The following is a 15,586-nucleotide window of genomic DNA, read 5'->3' on the forward strand; positions in this document are numbered from 1 at the left end:
GAAAATTGGCGATATTTTCTAACGTTGGTTTTGCAAGTGGGGAAATATATATGTTAATATTATAACGTTTAAAATTAACGTTCTTTAAACCCCCTATTTTTTTACCACTCCACCAATACGAAATACTTAAGACCAAGAAGCTTCGCTTCTCTGCAAAACCCCAATCTTTATGTAAAAAAAAGCACCCTCTAACTTTTATATCTTATTCGCTGGAAGCAATTATTTTCCCTGTTTCCCCATTCTGCGAGAAATATGTGATCTGCAATAGCTTCTCCTTCTCCCTCCCATCCCCTCGCGAATGTAACTTTTCTTATTTTCCTACCCCCATTAAAGGAAACAGCTTTTGGTCTATTACACAATCTCCCCGTTTTCTGTCCCTCCCCGTTTTCTGTCCTTATTTGGAATGGCCAGGTAAATCGTTTTATGTTCGACAAATAGCTTTCAAGGCTTAGCGAAAAATGTGCGAAAAGATTATATTCAGCAAGATCTCTAATGAACCGAATAAGCATATTTTTAACAAGCGCGCAAATTAATCACTCAATCGAAAAATACAAACATCTGCACATTTAACTATTGGAGATGTTAATGCCTCAGTTTTGTTGTGTAAGATTTGTGCAAATTAATCTTTTTTATTTTTTGTAATAACTTAATTAATTAAACCTCAAATCGTAATATTTTATTTATTTATTTATTTATTAAACGCCATAAAAGGCTTTTACAGTAATGTGAAACATTAGATTATAAGTACACAGTTCAGGGCTGTCAGAGACTTGACAATTAAAAATAACATTTTTCATTAAAATAATACATCCGTTAGCCAACACTATAAGACATCTGAAGCAAGCAGTTTATATTGATGCTATACATATACATTTCACATATATGTATATATGTGGAATGTATATGTATAGAACACCATACATATGTTACACATAAAGAAGAACATGTCAGTATGATGCAGTACAAACAGACATTTAACATTTCACAAACATATCAGTTACATTCACAACCAAGTATTTTTGCCTTGATGCAAGACGGTGAGGTTTTGAAAATATCAAAAAGGTCTGTATACGTGTTGGCAGTGCGGTGGAAACGCGCCAACGATGAATGATACAAATAGTTAGTGCTATGATTGTCACTGTGGAAAAGATGGTGGAGTCGAGTTGATTTAACAGGGACACGAAAATTTATAACACTTAACATTTGAGGGCAATCTATGAGATTGTTCAGTAATTTAAAAAGTATAAGAATGTCATTAATAGTTCGCCGGGTAGAAAGAAGTGGTATATTTAGACCAGACATTAATGTATTATAGCAGATATCAATTACAGGCTGTCTCAATTTGAATTGAACGTATCGAAGAAATTTTCTTTGTACTTTCTCCAAGCGGTGTAAGTTACAGGTATAAATCGGAGACCATACAGGAGATGCATATTCTAGGTGCGATCTCACAAGAGAGCAGTAGAGTAATTTAATTGACTCAATGTTTTGAAAAATCCTTGTGTACCGCATTACAAAACCTAGAATTTGCATGGCCTTATTAGAAATTGTTTCACAGTGACGATCAAAGGTAAGTTTTCTGTCAAAAATAACACCAAGGTCTTTGATAAATGGTACTAATGCAATTTCATTATTGTTAATTGAATACGATATGGTTATTGGAGTCCGTGAACGGTAAAAACACATGTGGAAACACTTTTTTACGTTTAGGAATAATTTGTTTATTTCACTCCAGCTAGCAAGTCTATCTATATTATGCTGAAGGATAAGTGCATCATTTAAACTTTTTATAATCTTAAAAAGCTTTAGGTCATCTGCAAATAGAATGAATTTGACATTTTCGAAACATAAAGATAAATCTTTTATAAACAATACGAAGAGAAGTGGGCCCAGATGAGAGCCTCGAGGAACTCCCGATGTTACTTTAAATTTATTTGAGACTTTATTATTTAATTTTACCATCAGTTCGCGGTTACAGAGGTAACTATTCAACCATTTAAGGAATGATCCATGTATACCAAGGGCTTGCAGTTTCGCGAGAAGGACATTAATATTAACTTTATCAAAGGCTTTTAAAAAGTCAGTATATATTGAATCTACTTGTGCACGAGACGTGAAAGCTTAACAGATATAGTGTTCATACAATAGAAGATTGGTTGTGGTAGACCGACCGGTCACAAAACCATGCTGTTCTGGAGTAATAATATGCCTAAACTTAACAGCAATTTTATCTAAGACAATACTTTCAAACATTTTCGGGGTGGTAAACAGTATGCAAATTGGTCTATAATTTAAAACACAATTTTTATAACCTGATTTAAATACAGGTGTCAAGTGATTAAGTTTCCAAGGATCAGAATATATTTCAGTTTGAAGTGACAGATTGAATGTGTGTTGAAGTGGAGCTGCTATAAACTGAGCGCATTCCTTTATGAATACCGGTGGAATTTTGTCAGAACCTGACCCCTTCTTACAATCTAGAGATCTGAGCTTTGTATTTACATCATCCAGAGAAATTTGGCATGTTGATATGTCAGTTACATTGGTGTATTTAAATTCAGGTATAGTTACATCATCATTTTTCTGTTCATAAACACTTGAGAAATGATCAGCAAAGAGGTCAACTATTTCTTGATCACTGCCGGCATGTTTTCGCCCTGAATACATTGATCGAGGACAGCCGTTGTTGTCTTTAAGAGAATTCACATAATTCCAAAAATGTTTTGGATTTGACTTGATAGTCTGCTCTACATCTGTGATATAATCTGAATAGCATTTTTTAGATAGACTTTTACATTTATTTCGTAAAACAGAAAAAATTTTATAGCAGTCAGTGGAGTTATTGGATTTAAAGTTAATGTTTGCAATTTTTTTACATTGAATGAGTTTTTTTAGTTCAGTACTAACCCATTTTGGGTAACAGTCGTTACGTTTTACAATAGAAGTTGGTATGCAATTTTCAATAGTATCATAAAGGTTTGAGTTGAACACATTTGTTGCTTCTTCTACGTTTGTAGACATAAAAATGCGGGACCAATTGAGCGAAGAAAAATATAAGCGCACTTGATTATAATCGGCTTTCTTGTAGTTTAGTTCGTGAACGGGAGGTTGGGGACTAAGGAGTTCAATGGGTGCCAAATAAATGATCGCTTATTTAATTATTGATGACTATATTGTCGATTCATAAACAAAATTTAAAAACAAAAAAATCAGAAAAAGATACGGACACATCTTGCGTCCCAGCAAGACGAGAATCTTGGGTTCGTATCCTAGATGTGACCGTATCTTTTCCAATTTTTGTGTGTCAAATTTTCGTTTGACAATCACTAATATTATCTTCAATAATTAGGAATTAATCCTACTAACACATCCTTTCCTGCTCTCAAAAATTTTGGCATGTGAAACTTTTAGAACTAAATTGTAATATTTTCTTAAAGAACTGCTAAGCATGTTAGTTCTAAAGCTTTATTTTAAAAATGAACCATTATACAGGGTGTATCGGCACTAATCCGACAAACTTTAACCAGCTCATATGGAGTAAAAAATGTTATGGGCACATTTGGAGTAAAAAATGTTATGGGCACTTTGCTGTCCGGTAGCATTTTTTTTTCAATTAAAAACAAAAAAAATTGAAATTTCCACACTACATCACTGTCATTGGCATTGCGTTTCGTGTTCAACAGCTGTTATAAGCAAGTATGTCAAAAAGCGTCTTCGCTCTTTCGCACACACTAAATAATAATAGTTAAAAATGAGACGAATGGTGCCGTGACATTTCGTTGTGATTTTAGAAGTGCGCCAATATAGGTACGTGCATTATTCAACGGAATTCGAATAAAATACTTGCCAGATGGGTTTTCAAACTTTGACAAAGGATAAAACAGTGGTGACATGTGGTGAAAATATGAATAATAAATTTTTTATTAAAAAAAAACGTTACCGGACAGCAAAGTGCACATAAGATTTTTTACTGCAAATATGCTAAGGAATAGCTGGTTAAAGTTTGTCGGGTACGTGCCGATACACCCTGTATATCTTTCATTTGTAAAAAAATCCATTTCCCCAATTTTTTCTGTGAAAACTGAACAAGTGTCTTTAATTGCCTGAAGCTAGAGGGGTCATTGAAACTCCAATTAGGTTATTTTATGAGGCTTAAATGAGTGGAGAAGGGAAAGAGATGGAAAATAGGAAGATGGAGAAGTACCTGACTATTCTGATCTGGTCACAAAGCATGGCTGAAAGCATTTTATATTTGTTCAATGTGAATAACTGCTCCCTATCGTTTGGAGCCAGTAATACTACGGCACTCCCAATTGGGTTATGTTGTGAGGCTGAAAGTAGTAAAGAGGAGAAGGATATTGGGAATAGGAATATGGAGAAGTACCTGACTATTCAGACCTGGTCACCAAACACTGCTAAAGCCATTTAAAGCAACGATTCGATTCTGAATGTTGTATTCACCAGAGTGATACTCAATTAATCTACCACTCTGCTTTAAGCAAATTTTTGATTGTAACAATAACTAATCTTCACAGGGGGTAGATATAGATATATAGACTTTATAGATAATTAAAAGGTGTGGGAAATTTTTTAAATGCTGAATCCGAATATTCAAAATCTAATTCAAAATTCAAACAAGAACCATTTTCGCCATATTGTGATTATCTAACTAATCGAAAATGTTTCATAATTCTAATTATGTACATGTATTGTTAGTTATAATAAAATTGTACCATAATTGGACTTATCTGTCTGTCGTACAAAAAAAATACTCTTCTCAAATTGCTCCTAACCATAAGACAAAATAATAACACACATTAAGTACACTAGAGCACACTAGGTGGAAAGCATTTAACGACGCGTGTCTCCAAGTAAGAACTTCTATTTATATATGCTCATGGCACGCATCTCTTTGCCAAAGTAAGTGTCCGACAAAACTTAAGCAATAGACAGCTTACGTTTAAGCTTTTAAGGTCAGCGGATCTAGATGTTGTTAATCGTCTAATCGAACTTTCTAGGTCAAATTTTGCCGTATACTATGATCGCTCTTTTCGTGTAACTTGCTCGCTCATCTGGAATAAACTTCCCTCAGCTCTTAATAATCTCCAGAATTTGGTTGAATTTAAACGGATTTTTTTAAATATTTAAAAAATCTTAACATTCTTAAATCTTAACTTCTTTTCAATATTTTAAAATAAGCCATATTATAAAACTTCCAGTAATTGTTTAATTAATTTATTTATTTAACTGCTCTTTATTGTACCTTTTAAAATGTCTGCTCAGAAGATTCTCATTTCTGGCAATAAACTGACTCCTGTTTTATATTATGTTTTTAGTTTTTATATTCTTGTTTTGTCCTGTCTTGCTGTTATTGTTGTTCTAAATTTTGTCATCACTTTGTATAAACAGTATATTAAGTGTTATAATATTAGATTTGTATTGGGTAAGGCACACTGTAGGAATAATTTTTAGAACATGACCATTAATACTAAATTACCGTTTTTAAGTTTGTTATAGTTAAGCGCACTTGAAGTGAAATGACAATAAACTGCGTTATATAAATGCCATGATATTATTAAAGTATGGGCAAAGTCTCCCTTCTAATAGTCTGGAAGGAGGCTTTGTTATTTTTGTAAGTAGAATATATTATTACATTATAAGTGAGGGTGGTGTTTTTGTTGGGAGGGTTGAAAAGTAATGCAGGAGTGGCGTGACTGAGAAATAAATGTTAATAATGTTTACTTTGATTTTAAACCTCCGCTTTTTGCATTTAAAATTCAAATTACGCATTATCATAAAGTGATTTTTTGGAAAAATTGTGCCGATGTCAGGTTATTGAAACTGTTTTTACTTTTACGTGTGTAGAGTAAACTAGACAATGATTGCCCGCAACTTGTGATTGCCCACTTTCACTCTGATTGTACTTTTCTCATTGTGCTAATGGTTTGCTTTCCACCTACCACTGGCTCTCGTCGGGAGGCTAAAGCTGTTTTTGTGTTATTTGCTGCCATGAGAACATGTTTGAATTTACTTTTTTTTAAATTTCTAAGGTATGTTCCACTTTATAAATATTGTCTCTTCACTAGCGTCAAGAGCAAGAACCAAGGGTATCTAAAAATGTATGTATTACTGTGTAGAAAAAGTCAAAAGCTTTTAAAATCATTCAATTGTTTTAAAAACAAAAGTAGAGTGTAGTGAATGAGGAATTTATCTGGTCCTTAAAACGATTCGAAAAAGTGGTGGGTCCCCTCCAATGGCTTTGTCTCACTAACATATCCAAATATTTCACCGAAATCTTAACACAATCAAATTTATCACTAATTCAATGTGAATCAACAAACTCCATATCATCAGAAACAGTTGTTGAAAAACGAAATCAGATTTTGTGATGCACCTCAAAAATTTTCCAATCTCGTAGGTATATCTTATATTATTTTACTTTTAATAAAGGTAAACGTGTACCTGAAAATTTCACTAATAAAATGAAATTCTTTAATATTTAATAACAATATAAATTTAAATACATTGTTTATACAGTGGAAGAGGGTAGTTTATTCGTTGTGCAAACATCAAGTATCTCATCGATTTTCGATTATCTCCAAGGATATTTCATGTGCTATATATTTCTTCTTTTGAAGACGACGGGAATGCTTAATTTTTTGTGTTTGAAGTATACTTACTGTAATATTTACAAACGGAAAAAAAATTGTAGAGAATATGAAATTTTGAAAACATATTCCTTTTATTTAGCAAATCTTCAAGAAAACCGTTACATCACTTTTTATCTCGAATATGCAATAAACAATTATAAAAATTGTTATAATAATACCGGGAGGGTAACAAAAAAACCTATTTTGGATTCATTGTTAGCGCAATACATTTGATTGATTTATAGGATTTATATTTACCTACACATTTTAAAAATAAATGTATTTATGTCATTAAAAACTTCAGTTTCATAAATTCCAGCAGCAACAGTCAATAAAAGAATTATATGTGAGAAATAACCTAACTCTTTCAAAGCGGGAACCTCGTGTGTCACTAAGCCAAAATTCACCGTCACCAGCTCTTTCGCAACCAGTAAAAGACTTTTTTTATTAGTAATAGTTCGAAATAGAAATTGCGTAGTCTTTATTCCATGTGAACCTAAAACACCGTTTAAGGGTTAGGAAAGGTTTTTATTATTATTAAGGCTGTTAATGTTGTACCTTTTATTATAGACGACATAACAAAATAAATAAAATGAAGATTTACCATCTTCATTTTGATTCATTAAAGTTTTTTTATTGATTCACTTAATTGGGATCCTCTGTCCATCATTATTATCGACTCGACTACCACTTTACGTTTGGCTATATTATTTGTTCACTTACTTATGGTGTATTACAATCGATGGAAGGATTTGAAAGGTAATCAATGATTTTTTAGGCAACTATTTAATGTTTTGTAAAATGGTGGGTTGGACCAATTTTACAGCCATTCAATGTCAAAATTTCCATAAGAGGTTAATCATTACCTACCTACTTTTAGAATCGTTTTGGGTAGAGACGGTGGGACTGCCACTTGAAAGAAATAAAAGGAAATGAGGAATCTTATCTCAAAAGCTTTAAAAACTATTGAAAAGTAAGCCACGGAAATATCGTTACATCATTTCCGCAATTAAATATTGAGCTTTGAAATACGCAATTTCCTGTCAGCACGTAAAAATGTTTTCAACCTATTTTAAATTATTACTTAGAAAATAAAAACGTTGTAAATTGAATAATATATAAATTTGCGCACAAAGGAGAAATGTAGAAAAAAATACAATTTGTTGTTTATGAATCGTGGCCACGTGGTCGAGGGAAAAGGCCCTCGACTAGCGATCCGGGGGTAGCGGATTCAAATCCCGGCGTACGCAAGTAAATAATTTATATTTAATTCGTGTTTTTTCACAATTTATTCCATAGTGGAAGGTACTCCCAGAAACGTTACGAGAAATGACACACGCCGTGTTTGGTGACCAGATCTGAATAGCCAGGTTCTTTCCCATCTTCCTCATTCCCAATTCTTTCTCCTTTCTACTTTCTTCAGCGTCACAACATACACAACACAACATGCCGTAGTCTCACTGGATCCAGACGGTTGGAAGCAGTTGGGACTGTTGTGCGGTATTCACATGAAAAAATGGATTCAGAGTGAACTATTATAAAACTACCAACATAAAATTAGATGAAACCGCACCTATAAAACGACAATAAAATATTTATGTGTCATAATAAATACATAAATACTCATAAACGCGGAACATCTTAGGGTGGATTGAACAATAGAAGGGTCGCAGCACCAGTGGAAGGTACTAGGTAGGCTAAACAACCCTACGGATAAACAGATGGCCTGGCTGTAATGGGGCGGAATGATCGCTAGCACATTCCGGGAATGCTGGCGATATGAAATATGACAAAGAAATAAGGGATGAAAGTGGTTTACTCATTTCAACATGATAAATTTAATAAATAAATATATTCAACGAAACATTGTGTAAGTTCTTTTTTCTAATCTCAAATTCGCTCTTAGAATGATTGCATTAAATTCTTCACACTGTTAGAATGCTTGCATTAAATTCTTCACACTATTAGAATGCTTGCATTAAATTCTTCAAATTATCAGAATGCTTGCAATAAATTCATTACAATTTTAGAATGCTTGCATTAAATTCTTCACACTATTAGAATGCTTGCATTAAATTCTTCACACTATTAGAATGCTTGCATTAAATTCTTCACATTATTAGAATGCTTGCATTAACCTAAATTGTGTGACTGTTCTTTAACTTTCAATCAGTGGTAAAATATATTAACGACACAAGTACCATTTTCAGTGCAATTAACAGTCAGTACAAAATGGAAAGAAAAGAAAATTAGATAAGTTTACAAGAAAAAATAACAAATTAGAACAAAGATATTATAAGAAATAAACAAAAAACAAAACAAAACAACTGTTACACAGCGATCTCGTTAAAATATACTGCTAAAATGTTTAATCAGTACGGATTAATATTTCGACGGAGGCATATTAAAAACGCTAATATAGCATATAAGTTACCAGCGGTGTGTAATCTTTTCATAACAGAATTGTAGTCGAAACCGTAGTATAATTTTAACAATAATACATACTTCGGTACAATGTTCAATACTTATACTACAATACTTTTATATCTTGATCTAATGGTAGGAACATGAGAGTGTTCAAATAATATATCAGGGCTATCCAATGTATCTCTAAATAGTATAAAATAAAGTCGCTTTTCGTGTCTGTCTGTTTGTGAGCTTAGTTCTCCTAAACTACGCAACAGATTTTAATATGGTTTTCTTTATCGTTTAAGGTTTATGGATATAATATATGCGTATTATATTTATACAAAGAATAGAAAAGTCGATGTTTTGTAATCAAGCCAATCTTGTCTTATTTGGTATACACGGTGACCTACTTAGATGGATCAAATCTTACATTAGTAACCGTAATCAAGTAATCTTAATCAACGGTGTCTTCTCAAAATCTATCGAGGTAAAATCTGGTGTCCCTCAAGGGTCCCACCTAGGTCCGCTAATGTTCAACATTTATATAAATGACATTGGATCATGTTTTCAAAATTCCAAATATGAACTTTATGCAGACGACATGAAAATATTCAAAGTTATTCGTTCTCTTTCTGACTGCGAAGCGTTACAGAGTGACCTAGATAGGCTTTGCAAGTATTGTAAAGTTAACTGTCTAGATATAAACGTTTCTAAATGTCACACTATGACATTCACCAGAAACAAACTCGTAATTAAGTACTCATATTCACTCAACAATGAACCTGTCATCTCTAAAACGGAATGTAAAGACCTCGGCGTTTACCTTGATAGCAAACTTATATTTAATAAGCACATTGACTCTATCGTTAATAGGTCATATAAAATGCTTGGTTTCGTGCTACGTGTAAGTAAAATATTCAATAATCCGCGTACAATTGTAATGTTATATTTCGCATTAGTCAGAAGTACACTGGAATATGCATCGCCTATTTGGAATCCGCAATATAAACTTTACATAGATAGTATAGAACGAATCCAAAACAAATTTATAAAATATATTACCCACAGATTCAACAATAATTTTGAGTGTACATTTGAAACTTTGCAGCGAAGACGAGCAGTAGCTGACACAATATTTATACACAGAATTTTAAACAATGGGATTGACTGTACTGAACTTCTGTCCCTTATTAATTTTAACATACCTTTGAGACGTACACGACATACAGTTCTATTCCACACGCTAAATTATAAAACAAATGCAGCATCTAATTCGACAATTAACCGAGCTCTTCATACTCTAAATAATATTTGTCTTAACTCTAACATTGACATTTTTTCGGATTCACTGCCCAAATTCAAACGTGGCATCATGTCATTAATTTAAAGAATTCAATGCGCATACATACAGACACACACACACACACAAACACTCACACATACATTACACACGTCACACACACACCTATAAACTACACAAGTCACCTGGCAATTAAGGAATAAACATACCACTTAGCAGACATTACAAGGAAACATATCATAGGTACACAACATGAAGTATTTTATTCCTGTTTATTGTTTCATCTCTGTAAATCATGTACTGTTTGTTTCTATAATATAAAATAAATGAAATAAATACAAAATAATATATTTTCGGGAGCTTACATTGTTAACGCTGGCTAAACTTTAGAAGATACAAAAAAATAATGCAATACGGAATTTTATATCTTAAAAAGGCCTAAAGAAAAATCTGTATAAAATGTTATATGTCTATCTCCTAAGGATAACCCACAGTAATCATTTTTATCTTTTATTTTTTCACATATACGGCACAAAGTGTGCCATCAACAAAAGTAAGAATAGTGAAAAAATACAGTGTGTGGCAAGCCTACGCACGACGGAAGTGAAACTTTTAGTATTCTTCTCTCTCTCTTTTCATTTCATATTTTTATTATTCAGAATGCTGTACATTATAGTTTTAAAAAGCAAAAATTTATTTATAGGCGTGTTGTTAACAAATGAACGTTTAACTAGATTCCTAATATTGACATATTTATAAGTAGCATGTGATAAAAAAAATTAAAAGTTATAAAAATATGGGATTCGAACCCGGGTCCTGCATAACGAGTGTCGAACGCTCTGCCTCTAGACCGCGAGGAGAGGTATCTCGCGCGACGAGAACCGCGTATACAACGTGTATACGCGGCATTAATAATAACATGGCATTTATTTACCGCAGTTTACTGTAATTTCACTTCAAGTGCTCTTGACTATAACAAACTTAAAAACGGTAATTCAGTATTAGTAGTCATGTTCTAATTATTCCTACTGTGTGTCTTACCCAATACAGATCTAATATTATAACACTAAATCCACTGTTTATACAAAGTGATGACAAAACTTAGAATAACAATAACAGTAGGACAGGACAAAACATGAATATTAAAACTAAAACATAATGTAAAACAGGAGGCAGTTTGTGCTCGGAAATGAGAATCTTCTGAGCAGACATTTTAAAAAGTTACAATAAGGAGGCAACCGAAACCAAACAATTACCCGAAGTTTTAGAATATGGCTTATTATAAAATATTGAAAAGAAGTTAAGATTTATGAATGTAAGATTTTTTAAATAATTTTGTTTTTACAGCCCTTTTAAATTCAATCAAATTCTGGAGATTAGTAAGAGCTGAGGGAAGTCTATTCCAGATGAGCGGGCCTGTTACACTAAAAGAGCGATCATAGTAAACGGCTCGATTTGACCTAGAAAGTTCGATTATACGATTACTAACATCTAGATCTGCTGACCTTAGATGATGCCATATTAGTGCTTTGCATCCGTGCGAAACCGGGGCGGGTCGCTAGTATACATATGCAATAAAAAAGCACAATTTTGAACAGTTTGAATAAAATTAATGTTATAGGCACACCTAATGTATCTAGCTAGGGCAGAAACAAAGCCACGGGTAAAAAAATTATTAAATGATGGTGTTTTTCAGTAGGTTCAAATTAAAGTATGCAAGAATATCATTAATTATTCAGTTTGTATTAATTGCAGAATTCATATACATTATTTATTTTATCACAATTACTGAACTAGCAGTGAGACTTTGGCATCACCAATGAGGATATGTTCTGAGGCTGAAGGTAGTGGGAAGGTGAAATAGAGTTTGGGAGTACCTTGATATTCAGATATCGTTACTAAACACGATTTAAGTAATTTCAATTTTGAATGGTGATATTTCACCTGGACGATAATGAGAGTTTCATTTCCACTCTGAAACTTGCCATAAATATACTTTATATTATTTTTAATGAATTATATTATTAAAATAAATTACTACCTTTATCTAGTTTTCTTAGTTGGATTTTATCGGCAGTAAAAGAATATTCTTTTTCTTTGGTGTTAGCAATTTGTAAAAGAAATTCTTTTACATTTTAATGAATATCACAAGGCAATCGTACCCTCGTCCACGGGTCATACTAAGTTCACCGCCTGTAATATATCAAAAGAATACATTATGTACCGAGTTTGCTCGTAAAGGTGAGTACCACATAACTTGATTAAAACCCAAACCAAAACGAACAATGCCGAGAGTTAATCTACTAAAGCCCGTGTTGAATTCCTCCCGCCGCCTACGTGTAATATAAAATATAAGGCATGCGTTTCAACCCGAGAGGGATGAATGTTTCACTATACAAGGGGTCTTGTGTTTGATGTGTTGAAAACATCGAAATCTCTATTCGGAACTTATAAATATCATTTCATCTCGTGTTCTCAACCTTATCTGGTTCACCGGCACTTTTCAAGTATATATTCTTTCATCCCCTCTCCATTAAAAAATGTATGACAGTATATATATACCGAAATAGGTAATTTTTAACACTAATAATGATGGAAGTTGGTAGTTTTTCAACATGAGAGTTGCTTTTTAAATTAAAAAAAGTGGGTGTGTCAAGCCTACGCAAGACAGAAGTGAAACTTCTAGTATTCTTCTCTCTTATTATTAGGGCTTTTTTATACTAATTTTCATATATTTATTGGCAGGTAGAGTAGAAATTAATATTGTTTAGCGTTTGCCAACGACCATACCATGTTGAACACACCGGTTCTCGTCCGATCACCGAAGTTAAGCAACATTGGGCGCGGTCAGTACTTGGATGGGTGACCGCTTGGGAACACCGCGTGCCGTTGGCCCATTTTTTATGGTAATTTCATGTTTTTTTTTATTTTTTTATCGTTACTATCATTAATAATATCATAAAATTCTTTAACTTTTCAAGTATGCTACAGGCCTAAAATATTACTTAGTGGATTGATATTATGGTCAACCATTGAAAAAAAAAATTCCTGCAAAGTTATGGATGTAATTACGATCTTTTTCAAGCGCGTATGTAATGATTATTTTTATCAACGTCGCACACACCTTGCTAATGTTTTCAGTATTATTAGGGCTTTTTTATACTAATTTTCATATATTTATTGGCAGGTAGAGTAGAAATTAATATTGTTTAGCGTTTGCCAACGACCATACCATGTTGAACACACCGGTTCTCGTCCGATCACCGAAGTTAAGCAACATTGGGCGCGGTCAGTACTTGGATGGGTGACCGCTTGGGAACACCGCGTGCCGTTGGCCCATTTTTTATGGTAATTTCATGTTTTTTTTTATTTTTTTATCGTTACTATCATTAATAATATCATAAAATTCTTTAACTTTTCAAGTATGCTACAGGCCTAAAATATTACTTAGTGGATTGATATTATGGTCAACCATTGAAAAAAAAAATTCCTGCAAAGTTATGGATGTAATTACGATCTTTTTCAAGCGCGTATGTAATGATTATTTTTATCAACGTCGCACACACCTTGCTAATGTTTTCAGTATTATTAGGGCTTTTTTATACTAATTTTCATATATTTATTGGCAGGTAGAATAGAAATTAATATTGTTTAGCGTTTGCCAACGACCATACCATGTTGAACACACCGGTTCTCGTCCGATCACCGAAGTTAAGCAACATTGGGCGCGGTCAGTACTTGGATGGGTGACCGCTTGGGAACACCGCGTGCCGTTGGCCCATTTTTTATGGTAATTTTATGTTTTTTTTTATTTTTTTATCGTTAACATCATAAAAAATTTTATATCATTCTTTAACTTTTCAAGTATGCTACAGGCCTAAAATATTACTTAGTGGATTGATATTATGGTCAACCATTGAAAAAAAAAAGGCGTTAAAAACAAAAAAATTATGTGCGATGGCCGAGAATCGAACTCGGATCAACTGCTTGGAAAGCAACTACGCTGACCATTACACCACCAACGCCAGTTGTCGAGATGAGCTAAGAAGCATTTATATTTTACTTCAAAACTTTGACTAGATCAAATGAACTTTAATCGGTCCCGCATTTTCGTTTCGGTCATGAGTTGGTTTTACTCCGGTACTCGAAATTGCATGACGCGGGTAAAGAAGTTTCACTTCAAAAAAAATATTTTAAAAAACATTTTCAAAATAACTAAAATACTCTCAATCTGTCATTAACACTAATTGAACGGTTCAAATGCAAGATTCTTGCAATAGTACATATACCTCAACTTTGCATTCATTAAAAAAAAATTGTTTTAAATCCTCTGACCGCCGTTTCAGTCTTTCACCGCCCCTATATGCCCTCGAGGCCACCACCGCCCCCCCCTTGTCTCTTACGAACGCCCCCGGTATTGTTATATTATATTCTCCTCTTATTGCCTTTTCAAACTTTGCTCGAAAAACCCCTCCTAGTAGAACCGAAGTAAAGTGACAATAATCTCACCTCTTGAATATTTATTTAATTTTTTGTCTTTGGTATTGTTTTAAATCATCGATATAGGCACACACACCACACTTTATGTACTTATGAAGTTCTACTAGTTGTTTATGTATGTTTTTAAACCATTTTTAATTTACCGTACCTTAACTTGTTCTAATTCACTTGTCAATCACTAGCAAAACTTTTAAAATTTTATTTGAAAAATAATTTTAAAATGTCAACTATTTTTGTAAAGCGAGAGAGAGAAGAAACAGCAATAAAGGAGGAAGGGTGAGAGAAACGTGTTAAAAATATATTATTTCAATTCTCTTCAATAAGATTAACTAATTTGATTGAGGAAAGGTTGTACGGTAAGCACGATTAAGATACGTGAATAACTAACTTCAAAACTCTTCTGTAAGCATCGTACACAGTAAATTTTGAAACATCGGAATTTACACATTGTCACATCCCTGCGAGATGTAAAAAATAAGGCACGTATTCATTCCGAACTCCCCTCGCCTAGCGAGGAAGGGAGGGGAAACCGGGGTGATGAGTCACCCTCCAGGGGAAATAGGGGAGTTTCATTACCTGAGGCAATTTATTGCCATTTTTTGTCCGGTTTCTACTAAGTACTACGTTTGGGTGTGTGGTGTGTCTCTCTCTTGTTTCAATGTTGTAGAAAAATATGGTTCTGCGGCTGATAGCTCCGTTGTGGTCATTATTTCTGTTGTTTGCTTCC

At 33.3% G+C, this 15,586-nt stretch overlaps 1 protein-coding gene and 3 non-coding genes across 4 annotated transcripts in view; all 4 read left to right on the forward strand.

The window, feature by feature from the left end:
- VAChT (Vesicular acetylcholine transporter) overlaps positions 1–15,586 on the forward strand; it is a 49,913-nt gene that overhangs the window by 16,825 nt on the left and 17,502 nt on the right. The window lies entirely within an intron of this gene.
- LOC149418121 (5S ribosomal RNA) lies at positions 13,136–13,254 on the forward strand. Its single transcript, XR_016303216.1, has one exon. It is a non-coding gene; the product is annotated as a 5S ribosomal RNA (ribosomal RNA).
- Positions 13,578–13,696, forward strand: LOC149418122 (5S ribosomal RNA). The gene has a single exon (XR_016303217.1). It is a non-coding gene; the product is annotated as a 5S ribosomal RNA (ribosomal RNA).
- LOC149418123 (5S ribosomal RNA) lies at positions 14,020–14,138 on the forward strand. Its single transcript, XR_016303218.1, has one exon. It is a non-coding gene; the product is annotated as a 5S ribosomal RNA (ribosomal RNA).

The sequence above is a fragment of the Hesperophylax consimilis genome, chromosome 14, assembly GCF_061612785.1.
Source record: "Hesperophylax consimilis isolate HC1 chromosome 14, BYU_Hcon_1.0, whole genome shotgun sequence".
NCBI lineage: Eukaryota > Metazoa > Arthropoda > Insecta > Trichoptera > Limnephilidae > Hesperophylax > Hesperophylax consimilis.